Here is a 14,134-nt window from a genome sequence, read left to right as displayed (position 1 = left end):
ACCATGCCTGCAGACACCTGCAGGGGCACATCTCAACAACCTGCACTGTGCTTTGGGGAAATCTGGGACTCGAGGCTGCCTGGTTGTTGTTTTGGGAGTCTGGTGTGCAGGTGAATGGCCGGGGAGCTGCAGAGGCACAAGGCTGGGCCTGGCTTGGTCTGTCATGGCAGGGAGATCCCTGTGTGAGGGACAGGCAGCGTGTAGATGGGGGGAAGCCAGCAAACCCTGGGGTTTGTGTTTTGGCTTGTTTTGGTTTGGTTTTTTAAACAAAAACAAAGAAGCCTACCGGTGCTACGATGCCCAGCTGGTGGGAAGAATGATGCACAGAACTCCATGATCTCAGAAGGCTAATTAATTACTTCATTATACTATATTATACTAAAACTATATTACACTATTTTACTAACTAACAAGTACTATCACTAACAAACTAGAAAACCTGTGACCCTCTGCCGAGAGTCCTGACACAGCTATGACCTAATTGGTCAATCAATCCAAAACACCATCACCAGAATCCAATCAAGCAATCACCTTGGGTAAACAATCTCCAGAACACATTCCACATGTGCACAACAACGAGCAGCAGCAAGTGGCATAAGAATTGTTTTGATCATTCTTTCCTCTGCTTCTCTTACAGCTTCTCTCAGGAAAAATCCTGAGAAAGCTAAGGATGTTCAGAGGATATGTGAATACCACAGAAGCCCTCACCTCACAGCAGCTCCAAAGCATGGTGACCCGAGTGTTTTGTGGAAGAATTGATGTAACTAATTGTTTCTCCTGGATCCTGAGGCTGGAGGGGGCTGTGTAGGTGCTATGGTAGGGACAGAAGGAGCACAGTGGGTTCTGTGGTAACTCACTGTGCTCTGAGTTCAGGGCCAGGCAGGGCCAGGTGAGATGCACCTGCAGAGCACAGGGTCACAGCTCTGTTCAAGCAGCTCTGAGAGCAAAGTGCCAGGGACCATGGTGGGGAAGGTGAGGAAGGTGAGCCCTGCTGGGGCTGGTGTGACCTCACTGTGGAGCAGAAAGAGAAAACACCAGCAAGGTATTTCCTAGAGGAAAGACTGCAGTTTTAATTGTGTGAAACAACCACCTCAAACTTCCTAATGAGGATAGCAGAATCAAGTCAGCTCATACAGGGGGGAAGAAGGAGCTTTACAAATTCTGCATCACTGCTAAGCGCTGATTTACAGTAATTCCTTTCATTTCTTTTCTAATTAAACATCTCCTGAAGGATCAGGCCTGTCAATGTGATCTGAGGCCCATAGCCTGAAGTGTAAAGTGAGGCAAATTGCCTGACTTACTTGTGATGATAGAGTCATTTTGGAAGGAGATTGAAAATCAATACTTGTCATCCCTGTGCACTGCTCTTTATTCAGAGGGGCAATTTGTAAGTGTAATCTGTATGAGTGTAGTGGGAGCATACAAAGTTACAGTACTAGTCATGCAGAGTGAAATGACAGAATATAAAATATAGGCTTTTTGCAATTTTATTCATATTAATATCAAGGAAGCTTATGAATAAGCACAACATTTTAATTCAGTGCTGTGCAGTGAGGCCTCTTGCTGCAGCTTTTGGCTTAAGCTGCAGCCAGCATTACAGGTACCAGTGTTTGAAATTATTTCCCCTCTGACAATGTCAGGCAGAATCTGTGCAGCTGCTTTCAGCCACAGCAAAGCAAACAAGGGCTAAAAAAAAAAAAAAAAGAATTATATCAACCCTGTGTATGCTGAGAAAGCAGCAAACAAGCTCTGAGTGATCACGGGGCTTAGCCAAACTGCAAGAGGATGGCAGTGCTGGAGTGCAGATGCAATCACAGAGGACAAGAGGCACTCAAGATCTTGTGCTTTTCTCAAACGAGAGTACTCCAGGGGGGAGACTGACAGCTCCTTCCTCCAAGCATTCTACTCTCAGCTGCCTTGTTAGCTCCCCCTTGCAACTCTGGCAGCTCACTTTAATCTGCACTGGTAACTAGGAGCAGTTTTCCTCCTGAATCTCTCCTGGAGTGAATTTGCCAGTTATGACAATTATTGGGACAAATTAATTAGGTCAGATTGGAGAAGGCCAAGTGGGCTGTGGTCACTGATTACTTAGTAAGTGTTAAGCTCACTTTACCTATTCACTGTGTCAGAGCTAGAGGAGTGAGCTGTAATTCTGGTCAGCATTGCTACTTGCTTTTTGCTATTACCCATCTAAAGTATTCTCTCATGCTAAAAAAATCAGTGACATCATAAACCATAATAATAATAGTAATAATAGATATAAAATATATAAATAATAAAACATTTTATTATTTTTTTATTTATTTAATTTTAAATTATTCATTAATTTTATTTGGTTTTATTATTTATTTATTATTTTATTATTTTTATGTTTTATACAAAATATTAACTCTTATAATATAATTATATAACATATAAAAACATATTATGATATTTCTCTCTATCTAAAATGAGTTTAAAAAAAATGACACAATTATTTAGGAAAAAAAAGAGTTATGTAAAATAAATAGACCTTTTTTTCCTCCTCAAAGCATTATTTCCCTCCCAAGATAGAGGTGTTTAAATTATAACATATATATATATATATATATGAAACTGGCCTAAAGCCTTCCTGTGAGGAGTCTGTGCCCAAGAATTATCCAGTGGAGGATAGGGGCTTCCTATTGATCTGCATTTCACATCTCATCTGGCTAGGAGTGCATTTTAAATTGATATGTTTGAACTATTTTTCAGAGGGTGTTTTCAGTTCAGCTGCACTCTGCCTTAGCTCAAGAGACAGAGTGGACAAATACAAACCAAACACTTCTTGCATCACCTGCCAGAATTCCTACATTTATATAATTATTTATTTAATAACAAATATTATTATTATTTATATATGTATTACATTACCGCATTATATATTATATATTATATATTATATATTATATATTATATATTATATATTATATATTATATATTATATATATATATATATTATATATTATATATTATATATTATATATTATATATTATATTACTGCTGCAAATATTTTAAACAATGAAAAGCTTTCATTGCCACTACATTTCCATTTAAAGAGTGATGACAGGCCTACTGACATAAGCTGATATTTGGAAATGGTGTCAACTGCCCGAGTTTTAAAGCACAGTCTCGTGGGATTCCCAGACTTTAAGGTAGGGAAGGAAGAACAGAACCTTTATGGAAGGTGGGAAGAGCAGAAAAGCTCAGTGACGTGCTGGTTGTGGTGCTGCATCCCCCTGCCAGCCCTCTTGAAATCAATTGGCACATCATGTTTCCTGCAGATGGACCACAAATGGCACATGCACAGCTGATGTGCCCTGGCACTCAGGGAATGAGATTGCATTTGCCAGTTAGCTTGCCAGCCAGAAGCCAGATTTAATTTGGAAGAGAATGGTCCACAGTTGCTTAGAAATAGCAAGGAGCAGATTTTAAATCATCTTCTGTTCCTCCCTGTTCAGTCTCATCCTCTAATTGGTAAATGAGAATCCCAATCAGCTCAAATCACAGGAAAAATGTGTCTCAAGCAGCCAGTGAGACAGAAAACAGAGGTACCCACTCCTTGATATCATGATCTTGCAGCTGTTTGCAAGTCAGATTTAGCTAATCACAGGGTCCTGGGGAGCAATTAGTCTCTCTTTCTAGGTTCCATGTGTAAGTTCTGGTAGAAAAGAACTTTTTTCCACTTGCTGCCCTGATTATTTTTGCATGCTCTTAACTATTTGCCATTTTATCCACCAGAAGGGACATATAATGTCATGTTATATGTTTGTAGATAAACATAGCTAGACTGAACAGAAAACATTTTAAATTGAGTGTAGTAAAGTGCTTGGAAGTAAATTTTCTGTGTTTATTAATCATGGTGGTTTTTCACTTCCCTGTATTTCTTCCTTGGTAATGTACCATCCTTCAGTCTGAATGAATTCCTTAAGCCATGATCCTTAGAAATGAATTAAGACTGTCTCAGCCTCTAGACTTTGAGATGCTTGCACAGGGCTGGTTTTCAGCTGACAGCAGCTTGGTAATCAGCCTTTCGTCTTGAATCTGGGCAACTTTAAATTACATCTCAGTTTAGGAATGTCTGGCCTGACTGTGGGTGATTGTTCTTCATAAGGAGATGGCTTTGGATGGTGTCCTTCCATTCCCAGGCAGGGACACCCTGTTCTGGGAGGGATGGGTGGCAGAAGGTAGCCCTGAATATGTAACAGAATTTTAAAGTTCTTGAGCGTCATTATTTAGCTCTGTATCTTGTAGACTGGTGTGTCAAAGCTCTTGCTTTCCATCTGATGGAGCCCCAGACATGCTGCAGACACTGAGCTGTGGTGCCCTGGTGCCTACACATTATTTGCACTGACTGGTTCCTGTCAGCTCCGGTGTTTAGTGCTCGGCCTTCTGCACCTCTGCCCCACAGGCTCCTGTCCCGTGGGCTCCGACTGTCTCCTTGGTGACTCCTGGTACTGCCAGATTATCTGAACTGGCAGCTGGAAAATACATTAGACCTGTTTTTTAGCTGTTCTAATGACATTTTAATATATAGTTATTGTGTCTTCACTTATTATTCTGCTATCTGCCAAGTATATTTTAAAGTGTGCATTTTACAAACTGCTGTGTGTTTTTCACGTATCTTAATGCTGCTTTTAAAGTTGGTTTTCCTTGGTTTTACTTTGTCAGGCTGCTTGGGGCTTCAGCATTGGATTTGCAGAAGTACACTGATGCCTGAAGGCCTCTGAGCATGTTGAATAAAACTCTGGGCATCACTGGCCTGGGCCCGAGGTGCTACCCATGGCCTTGTTCTTATATTGAAAAATGTCAGGTTTATAAAGCCATCAGTAAATACATCTTAGCTCAAATATGATTCAGCCATAGACAAGGTCTCATTGCCTCCTCCCAGGCCAGGTTTGAGCCTTCCACACCTGACCTGCCATGTGCCAAAGCCCACGTGGTGTGTTCTGAAGTCAATGCAGGAGCCATCACTGGCCATAGCCAGAGGCAGATAGGTCACCCCACTGCAGGACCTGCTCAGTGAACCTCTGGGCCACCCCTGGGGAAGAAGAATTAGGGTTACACTGGCATACACTTACTAATCCAAAGGGGGATGATACCTTGGGAACAGCTTGGGAAGGTACCTGGAGCAAGCTGACATAAGTGACTTGAATTACACTTTGGAGATATGGTAACCATGGAAACCTGAGAGAGACACAGTTTCTCAACTTTCAGCACCTGGTGGTTTAAAAACCCTTCACTGATACTTTGAGGTGGGAGCCTGAGTACCAGGTACAAGCTCTTTTGGGGGCAAACAAGAGCACTGAGATGAACAGAGGAGAAGTCAGGTTCTTACATCAGCATTGCATGGGCTGGGATGCAGCAGTGCTGTTGATTCAAGCTGGTGTTTTTAGACACTGGATTGATAGTTTGGTTTTGCCTGGCTTCTGTATATGCCTCATGCCTTGCTAAGTGTTTCAGTTAGGAACAGGTTACAAACATGGGAATCGATGAGAACAGCTGCCAGTACAGGTAGGGTTACACAGCTACAAAGCATTTATCTTTTTAGAGCCATGATGATGTAACTGATAACCATGTGAGGAAGGCAGACTGTTCAGTTCTGAAGAGATGTAGCTGTACAAAAAGTGTGCCACAATTCACAGCAGATTTGAATTCCAGGAAGATAGCAGGTCAGTGCTCCATAACTACCAAGAGAGTAAATAATAAAAGGGAAAAAAAAGTTTTTATGAATGGAATGGATAGAAAATAAAATTATGTCAAGCAAACACAGTGTCAAATGACAAACAGTGACAAACACAGTGTCAGTAGGCCTGTGAAACTCCTTTCCAAAGAGTATATTTGCTGAAGGAGCCTGTGGGATGCAGAGCCTGCACATCATTTGGAGAAGACAACTACTGAGTCTTACTAGACAGATAAATAATATTAGATTCAGGAAATACCTTGAGCTAGAAATGGTAAGGGCTGTGAGAGTACTTGGGAAATGCCAACATTTGCCTAGTTCTTATTTATATCTGGGCGTCATCTAATGGTCCTTAAGAGGGGATCCTTGGCTGAATGAACCCAGGTACAGCTGCTTTCATTAGCTGGCTTAATCAGAGCATAAATGAATAAGCAAACACACAGATAGAAGTGCTTGTTAACACTGACTGACTGCAGGCAGTTCTCTGACAAACGCAGTTCCATTTTAATTGTTTAATTGTAATAGTACTCATTGTGGAAAGTGGTGTCAAATCTTTGCTGATAATCCAACACTAACTTTTTGTTTGCACAAATAGTAGGGTATATGTGAAGTACAGGACTGTGTAGTAGTGACTATTTTTTTCTCATAAAATTGTCCTTCTTTTCAGAGAGATATGTAGAAAGATAAATTAAATGACTCTGCAGACTCTGAGAATATACAGGAATAATACAGGAAAGTATGAATTCTTTCCTGTAAACTGCTGCTAATTTTTTGCCCAGTCAGTTCTGTCCCAAATTCTTGGTGCTGGTTCCTGTTATATCTTTATTATTGCCAATTCTGTTTACACAATTTCCATATAGTAATTTTCAATTCAAGGTAATAATATAAAGATGGAAGAACATTTCCATGATTTATTAAAAAATATGGATATTGATCTAGTATCGATATCCAACTGTGACGGACAAAAACTCTCTAACAGTTTAAAGTTAGAAAGTGTATGTTCATTGTGACGCCGGGCAGCGTGTGGGACAGCTCCCAAATGCACACTGCACCTTTCCAATGATTACAGAGTCCTTTTATCCACACAAGAATTGAATACCCAAAATACAAATACATATTCATCATTTAGTACATCCCATTCCTGCTTCCTATGCTAATCATTCCCAAAGCTATTAAGCATGCGTAGTTTGTTCCTTGAAATGGGTCGGTGGTCCCTTTCATGGGGAGGGGTCCCAAAATGAGGAAGTAAATGAAGTCTTCCTCATTCTGACCTTTCTACCTTTTCAATGCAAATAGGAGAAATGAACCTTGGTAGAACTCCCATTCCCTGTCTTCAATGGGTTTCAGAACAGAGAAGGCCCACAATTGTCTTATGTTCCTAAAAGCCATTTGTCAGTTTCTATATTCTTCATTACAAACCCAGCTAACTAAACATTGTGTTGGCAAGCAATTATTAGTTAACTACTAACTCTTAACTTCATCAAGGCCTACTCATTTATTTTAATTAACTCTAGTAAGGCTTATCTCTAACTAAAATCTTAGCTCCTCTAAAATCTCTACATCCCTTAAAGTTTATGTTTCATCCATGTTTGATTTCTTGCAGGATTTCTTTTACCATGTCACGCTGTCACATGTGTCAGAGGCATGGGCTGGCTGAGCTGTGCTACTCAGCAGAGCCTTGCTGGAGCTCAGAGCTCCTGGTGGCACCAGAGGTACCTGAGAGATGACAGAGGGCTTTTCCTCATGCCAGGGAAGGTTCTTGCACCAAACCAGGACCTCCTTTATGCTGCTTGGGCTGAAGCAGTGAGGAGAAAGACCAAGATGTGCCTGGTGTCCAAAGTGTCCGAGATTGTGAGAAACTGCCCTCACTTCTATCATTGTAAAGGGTTTATTAAACCTTAATACAACAAAAAACTGAATAAGGAAAAATCACAGTGCTGGGAGTCCCCATGAGTATCAGCCACATGCTCCTCTACAAAACGGATGCTCTGCCTTTTATACCCTTAGCCCCTCTCGAAGTTTTGTCAGTTAACTCCTTCTCTGCCATCCACTGGTGGAGATCACTTCTTACACCTTGACTGGAGCTCGGGTGTTGTTACACCAGCCCTCCTGGTACCGAGCTGGCCTGCTCTGAATGTCCTGACTGCTGAGGCTGTTACAGGGGGGAGGGAAAGGGGGCTGTGGGAGGACATATTACCCTAACATTCTACATAATATCTATTTCTTAATTGTGAGAGCCAATTATTACATTACTCATCTATAACAAGACCATGCAGCAGCAGGGGTGTCTCCAGCCAGTGCTAGTGATGAACTGAGCTCTGTGGATGCCCCGTGTGACTCTGCTTGGGTCACTCCAGGTGCCAAGGCCAACCTCCCCAGCCCAGGTCCTGCTGCCTAGGATCCAGCACCACGGGGCTCAGCTGCACGGTCTTCTTGGGGTGTGGACATCTCCAACGCCAATGAAGTAGGTTGCTCACTTTTATAACGAATTTACTGTTAAAGGAGAATTATCCCAAATCTGGTACAACCTCGAATGTGTTTGTGTCCTGGTTCTGGCCAGACAGTTTTTTTTCAGTAGCCAGAGAGGGCATGGCCAGAACCCAGAGGTTAATCTGTGCCACCTCACGGGAAAGGGACTCTCTCATCTGGGGAGAAGGGGCTCCTTTGGAGTCAGAGCACTGGGAGCTGTGGGGTGATGCTGGTTCCGAGCTGGAAAGAGCAGCTGGGGTGCTGTGGCCGTGCTTGGGTCAGCTTGGGCTCTGCAGTGAGCAGTTTGCATGTGAATCACTCTGTGAGAAGTGATACTCACTTCCAAAAACTTAAAAGGTTTATTAAAACTTTGTCAAAAACACAACAGAAGATTGAATAGAGAAAATATCACAGCGCCGGGAGCAGAGGCTCTTTCCCACCATGTGCTCATCCACACAATGGAGGTGTCACCTTTTAACCCTTTAGCCCCTCCCAAAGTTCTGTCCATCCACTCCTCCTTCCCTGCCCAGTGCTGGAGATCACTGCCTGACATCCTGACTGGAGCTCAGCTGTTGCCATGGTAACGAGCCGACCCTCCCAAATGTCCCAAACCCAGGGCACCCCTGATAACAGCACAAGGGGGGTAAAACACAACTATAAATCTATAAAACTTCTCCCAACATATATACATGACATTTGCCTTTTAATTGAGAGAGCCAACCATCACAACACTCATCTGTCACAACTCTTTGGTTTGTACACTTTTGTTATTGTTGCTGTTACTGTCCCTTTTCTTATCTCTTAGCTGTTTCCAGTAAATTGTTCTTATCTCAACCCCGACCTTTGCCTTTTGTGCCTCCAATTCTCCTCTCCAGGCACAGAAGGGATGGGGGAAGAAAAGGGAGCAAGTGGCAGCGTGGTTTTAGTGGGAGGACTAAACTGGAGAATACCATTCCTAAACCATGACAGTTTAATATTTTAGAGTCAGTTAAAATAAACAAACACTGAAGCTAATGTTCCCAGCAATCTGGAGGGAATTAACAGCATACTGCAAAGGGTGTTTCAATTACTTTTAAAATTCTAATTAGCCCATGAACAGCATAGAGTGTGGGACATATTGCCTGGCTTCAAAACAAGACAATCAAAAAATGACCTCAAAGGAGAGCAAAGGGTGGAGGAGGTTGTCATGCAATAAATGAAAATAACCCCATCCGTTTGTTTAAGTAATGGCCTCTTCGGAGTTTTATGTTATATTGTCCCATATTTACAATATTCTGGGAAATCAAAAGACAAAGGAGAAGCTTCTGTGGGAGAGAAAAAGCATTTTTACTACTAAAAATGATGACAATAAAATCCCAGATGCCTAGTTGCACTGAAATTAGCTGGAAACTAGTTTGGGGTGGTTACAGTTAAAATAATAAAAACAATTGTTCTGCCTTAGACTCCACCTTTCCCACAATTATTTCACTTCCCCAATTCATATATAAACCAACAAGAATTTAGCTGAAAACATTTTTGGCTTTTAAAATAAACTCTCCCCCTAAAAATTTGGACTCCAAAGGCTGTTTGTACTCTGATATTTTTCTTTATTGTGGCTGTATCAGCATGTGGTAGAAGGCTCCACCGTGCAGTGTGATCATGCTGGAATTGTGTCTGGTGCCAAGATCTGAGATCTTGCTAGGAAAAACTTCCAATGGGCAGATGGTTGTTCTTTCAGAGCCCTTCTGCCTCTGTTACAGGACAATGAGCCAAAGCAGTTGCAGTTGTTTGTGCCACAAAACTTGAATGGGAATGCTGGGGTTTCCATCCTTTGCAATGATCTGTGTTTTCCCTTGGTCAGTTTTGCTTCTTCCAGCTTTGTTCTGCTGTGTAAGTGTGATCCCCCAGGGATGAACAGTGGGAGAACAACAAGCTTGCCCGAGGATTCCCAGGGTTTTCCCGTGTGTTTGTTTCCCTGTGCTAACCCAAATCTTCCTGAGTCAAGAGAATGAAAAGTACAACATGCTTTGTATTTTCTGATATGACATTTTCCAAGTTACCTTTCAATCATGAGGAAGCAGCAGGAGATACTAAAGATAACAAGAACTGTGAAGTTTTACATAGCTACTTTCCCTTTTTTTTGATAGAAATCTTCAATTTATTACATTTGACTCATGGCACAAATAGTCTAAGCTGGGTTCAGAGGTTTTGACCTTTGAAGTGAAAAATAACCATGGAGTGATTGGACTGCCTGAATATTTCTAGGTGTCCAGTAATAGCCATTAATGTAAATTAGCTTTATATTTCATTAACTAAGCCAAAACTTACACTCTGGCTGAATGCTGACAAAGAAAAAATCCCTGTCTGAATTAGATCAAAGGAATTAAAATAAGAACCACTCAATGGTAGCAGTTAATGAACTGTAACTAACTGAAAAAGTCTCCTTCCAGGAGCAAGAGAGGATCAGTTTGGTCTGTAAATGCTCTGAACACACAATTTGCATTACCCTCTGTCAGAGTCCAGGACGTCCCTCTGGCTGCTCTGGCTGTCTCGAGACCCTGGCAGGGGGTTCAGAGACCTTGGCACGAAGTCAAAAACACCTGTGGCTTTGATTTTAGCCCGTGGGAAAAGCTGCCAACTCTGTGTGAGGAATTACAAGCCACAAGGGTTTGAGTAGTGTGGTGGTTGAATAACACAGGGTGAAAAAGTAGAATTTTGGGGCTTTTTAGAATGGGGTTCAAGGGGACAAGATGGAGGGATTTGGGCATGTCCTGACCTTCTTCTCCTTCTCCTTGCCCTCCATGTCTTGCTGTGCTGGTGACACTTTTCTCTTGGTTTAAGGCACAGACACACTGTCCAACATCAATGACAGACATTGGCACGTTATTGTAAACACAGCACACGGAGTTTTTGGTATAAAATGTAAACACTGCCCTGAGGGCAGACAGAATGCCATGGCCGAGCTGCTGGACAGAGCTCAGCAGGGCAGAGAAAGAATGTTCTAGATAAGGGAAAATAAACAACCTTGAGAAGCCAACCCTGCACATTCAGACTCCTTCTGTGGCTGCACGGGCTGGGAGAACAAGGACTTTTACAATCTTGGGGTCACCTCCACACCACAGACCCCAGAACCCTCCACCATTAATTTGGCTGAACAAGCCCAAGTGGGGTCTGTGTGCCCACCAGGCTGCAAATGTACCTCAGCTGTGCTGCACTGAGGGGAATCTGTCCAGGTCTCCTGTGTTCTCACTGCCAGGCCCAGCCATTTCCTCAGGGGCTGCATGTCACCAAAAGATTTTGATGTACAGGTCCTTTTCTCTGAGTCCTCTAGCTCTGTTTGGGAGGTAATTTTTTATGAAATGTTATTACTTCTTGAAAATACCAATATGAAAGTGTATTAAAAAATTAAATTAGATAACTCTCAAACAGTTGGTGAAAAAGGATAGTTTAAAAAAATATTTAATATGGTTGCTTATACAATGCAAAAGTGGGAAGTGTGTGTGCAAGAATGGCTAAATAGATGTGTACATATCTGGAGAAAAACATGAACCAACTGGTTTTCTTTGCTTTGGGATAAAGATTTAAAAGGACAGTATACAGCCTGGAAAACAAATTATTTTTCAGCCCTGATAATAATGTTTCTGTAATATTTTTAGTCATCAAATTAGGTCTGCTAACAAAGCTAGGGCAGAGTCTCCCATGGTGATTTAAATCCACAGTGCTGGTATGGAACAGGATGTGGAGAATTACCAAAGACCAAAAAGAGTCCTTGGAGGTGGAGCTGCTGCAGTTCAGGTCCTTTCCCTTTCCCTGTGTGTTCCAGCACTGGTTTCTGCCATCTCAGTCTGGCAAGAGATTTTCTAAAGGTAGCATTTGGAATGTAGTATTGATATCCACCTGGCATAGAAAATGCCAGCTCAGAAAAAGTTCCTTTAGCTGACTGTCTAGCTTGGATTCACTCAATCAAGCATCATTCATCTTGATTTCTTCAATAGAGGAAAGTTTAAAACTACAGAAGGGAGATAGGAAAAACCAAATAAAACCAAACAAAACCAAACCAAACAATACAAACAAACAAACCAACAATACCAAAGAGGGGAAGCATCTTTATCATCTTTATGGAGCTGACTTTATCAATTTTACCAAGGTTTTCATTCCTCATGTTCCTGTATGATGACTGGGTTTCTCTCCCAACTGATACACATAAAAAAATCCACATTAGCTTTCCCATTATATCAAAATCACTAGGTTTTCCTCTGCTTACAGTAAATATAACTGTAAATACCCAAAATGTATCTGTAATATATTTGCCAAAACCTCACTGAACAATGTCAGAATCCTGGATCATACCACATTCTTTCCTTTCTGTCTCCCAAACATTGCTTTAACCCAGTTTCCTTATATAGATTTTCATCACCTTTGTGTGTTGTCTTCCCCCTTACAACACAACATCACTGATAAAACAATTGATAAAATTGTTTTCCTCATACCAGAACAGGCCCCACAGTCTTGGGGAGTCCAGACCTGTGTGGAGATTGAGCCTGAAAGCTGTTGAATTTGGACTTCCCAAGAGGCTGCTGTGTTTTATTTACATTTCCTATTTCCTGTCAGAGTGTTTCTCTTCAGGAGAAGAACCGGAGTGTAAGGCATGAACTAAAGGTACCATAAATTGTCAGCAGCTGCCAGGAGGCAGCCTTATGCTGATCCCCTGTGCCTGCAGCCAAGTTTCTCCTTCTCCATACCTGCAAACGCTCCTCTCAGCTTGCCCATGGGGTTTCTTTAAACTTCTAATTGCTCCTCTTGTGCCATTCATTGCTAGGGCTCTCTTCCAAATCCCCCTCCTCTACCTGCAAGATTAAGTAGGAAGCTTTGAAGATGGATGGCCCTTCTACATGACACAATAGCTTTTTAATTTGGCATTAACCACCCTGAGAGCTGTTAAAGTGCAGGCAAGGGAAGATGTGTACAAGCTGTCCTTCCCAAAGTCTTTCTCAGTCACTCCAGTCTCCTGCCCTAGACCTGTGTGCCACCCTGCTGCAGACAGTATGGAGATGCACCTTCAGCCTGACTTATCCTTTCAGTGTCAATATCCAGAAAGAATTTTTAACCTGTAGGTCTTTCCCTTCCCGCTACAGAAGAGATTAGAATGGGGCGTGGGGAGCCGCACAGCTTAACTATTTGACTTTGCATCATTGGAGCAATCTCAGTGGGAGCTCTTTGATCAAAAATTTAGCAGCTTCATATTCCTATATTTCCAACACAGGTACTGGAAAGACATTGTTAAATAATGTGCCTGCATTTCCCACGGTTTCTTCTGAAGTCTTTAATCAATAAAATGTTCTTTAGATCAATACAGATGTTATTTCACTGCTTGGAGCCATTTGTAAGTATATGATGGAGGTAGTTACAGCCCAGGCAGTGCATGGTAAGGATAGCTCTGGGGCACAAGGCACTTATAGCTCCAGTCAGACACAGCAGGTGTCAACATAAAATTGGACACACCGGCATAAAATCACAACATCCTCTCTGCCAAGCAACTCCAGATAAGCTGCACTGGGGGAATGAGGGCTGAGTGTGTTTAAAACACTGTTTTGCTCCCTATCAACAATGTCAGCAAAAGTGTTTTGCAGATTTATGTTGATTATTGTATCAGTAAACTGTGACAAAGTCCCTTGCTGAAAGAATGTCTGTAAAATGTGTCTGGGGCCTTGGTAATGGAAAACCTACAGGATAATTCTAATTCTGCCAGCTCATTTAAAACTAGATGAGTTTTAAGCTGCATGTCATGGGTGGAAAGTTTGGACATTGCTGATGGTGAGAGGCTGTTGTCACAGTAATGTTGGTGCAAATAACACTTCAAGTGTTTCTGAATGAAGGCTGGAAGATATTACACCTGGTTTATAATGATTTTAAAATTCTGGGATACAGCTTGTGCCTTCAAAGCATTACACAAACTCTGAATGATTAAGCATTTGGGTTAGCTA

The sequence above is a fragment of the Vidua chalybeata genome, chromosome 20 (assembly GCF_026979565.1).
Source record: "Vidua chalybeata isolate OUT-0048 chromosome 20, bVidCha1 merged haplotype, whole genome shotgun sequence".
NCBI classification, from domain to species: Eukaryota; Metazoa; Chordata; class Aves; order Passeriformes; family Viduidae; genus Vidua; species Vidua chalybeata.
This window is presented reverse-complemented; position numbering follows the sequence as displayed.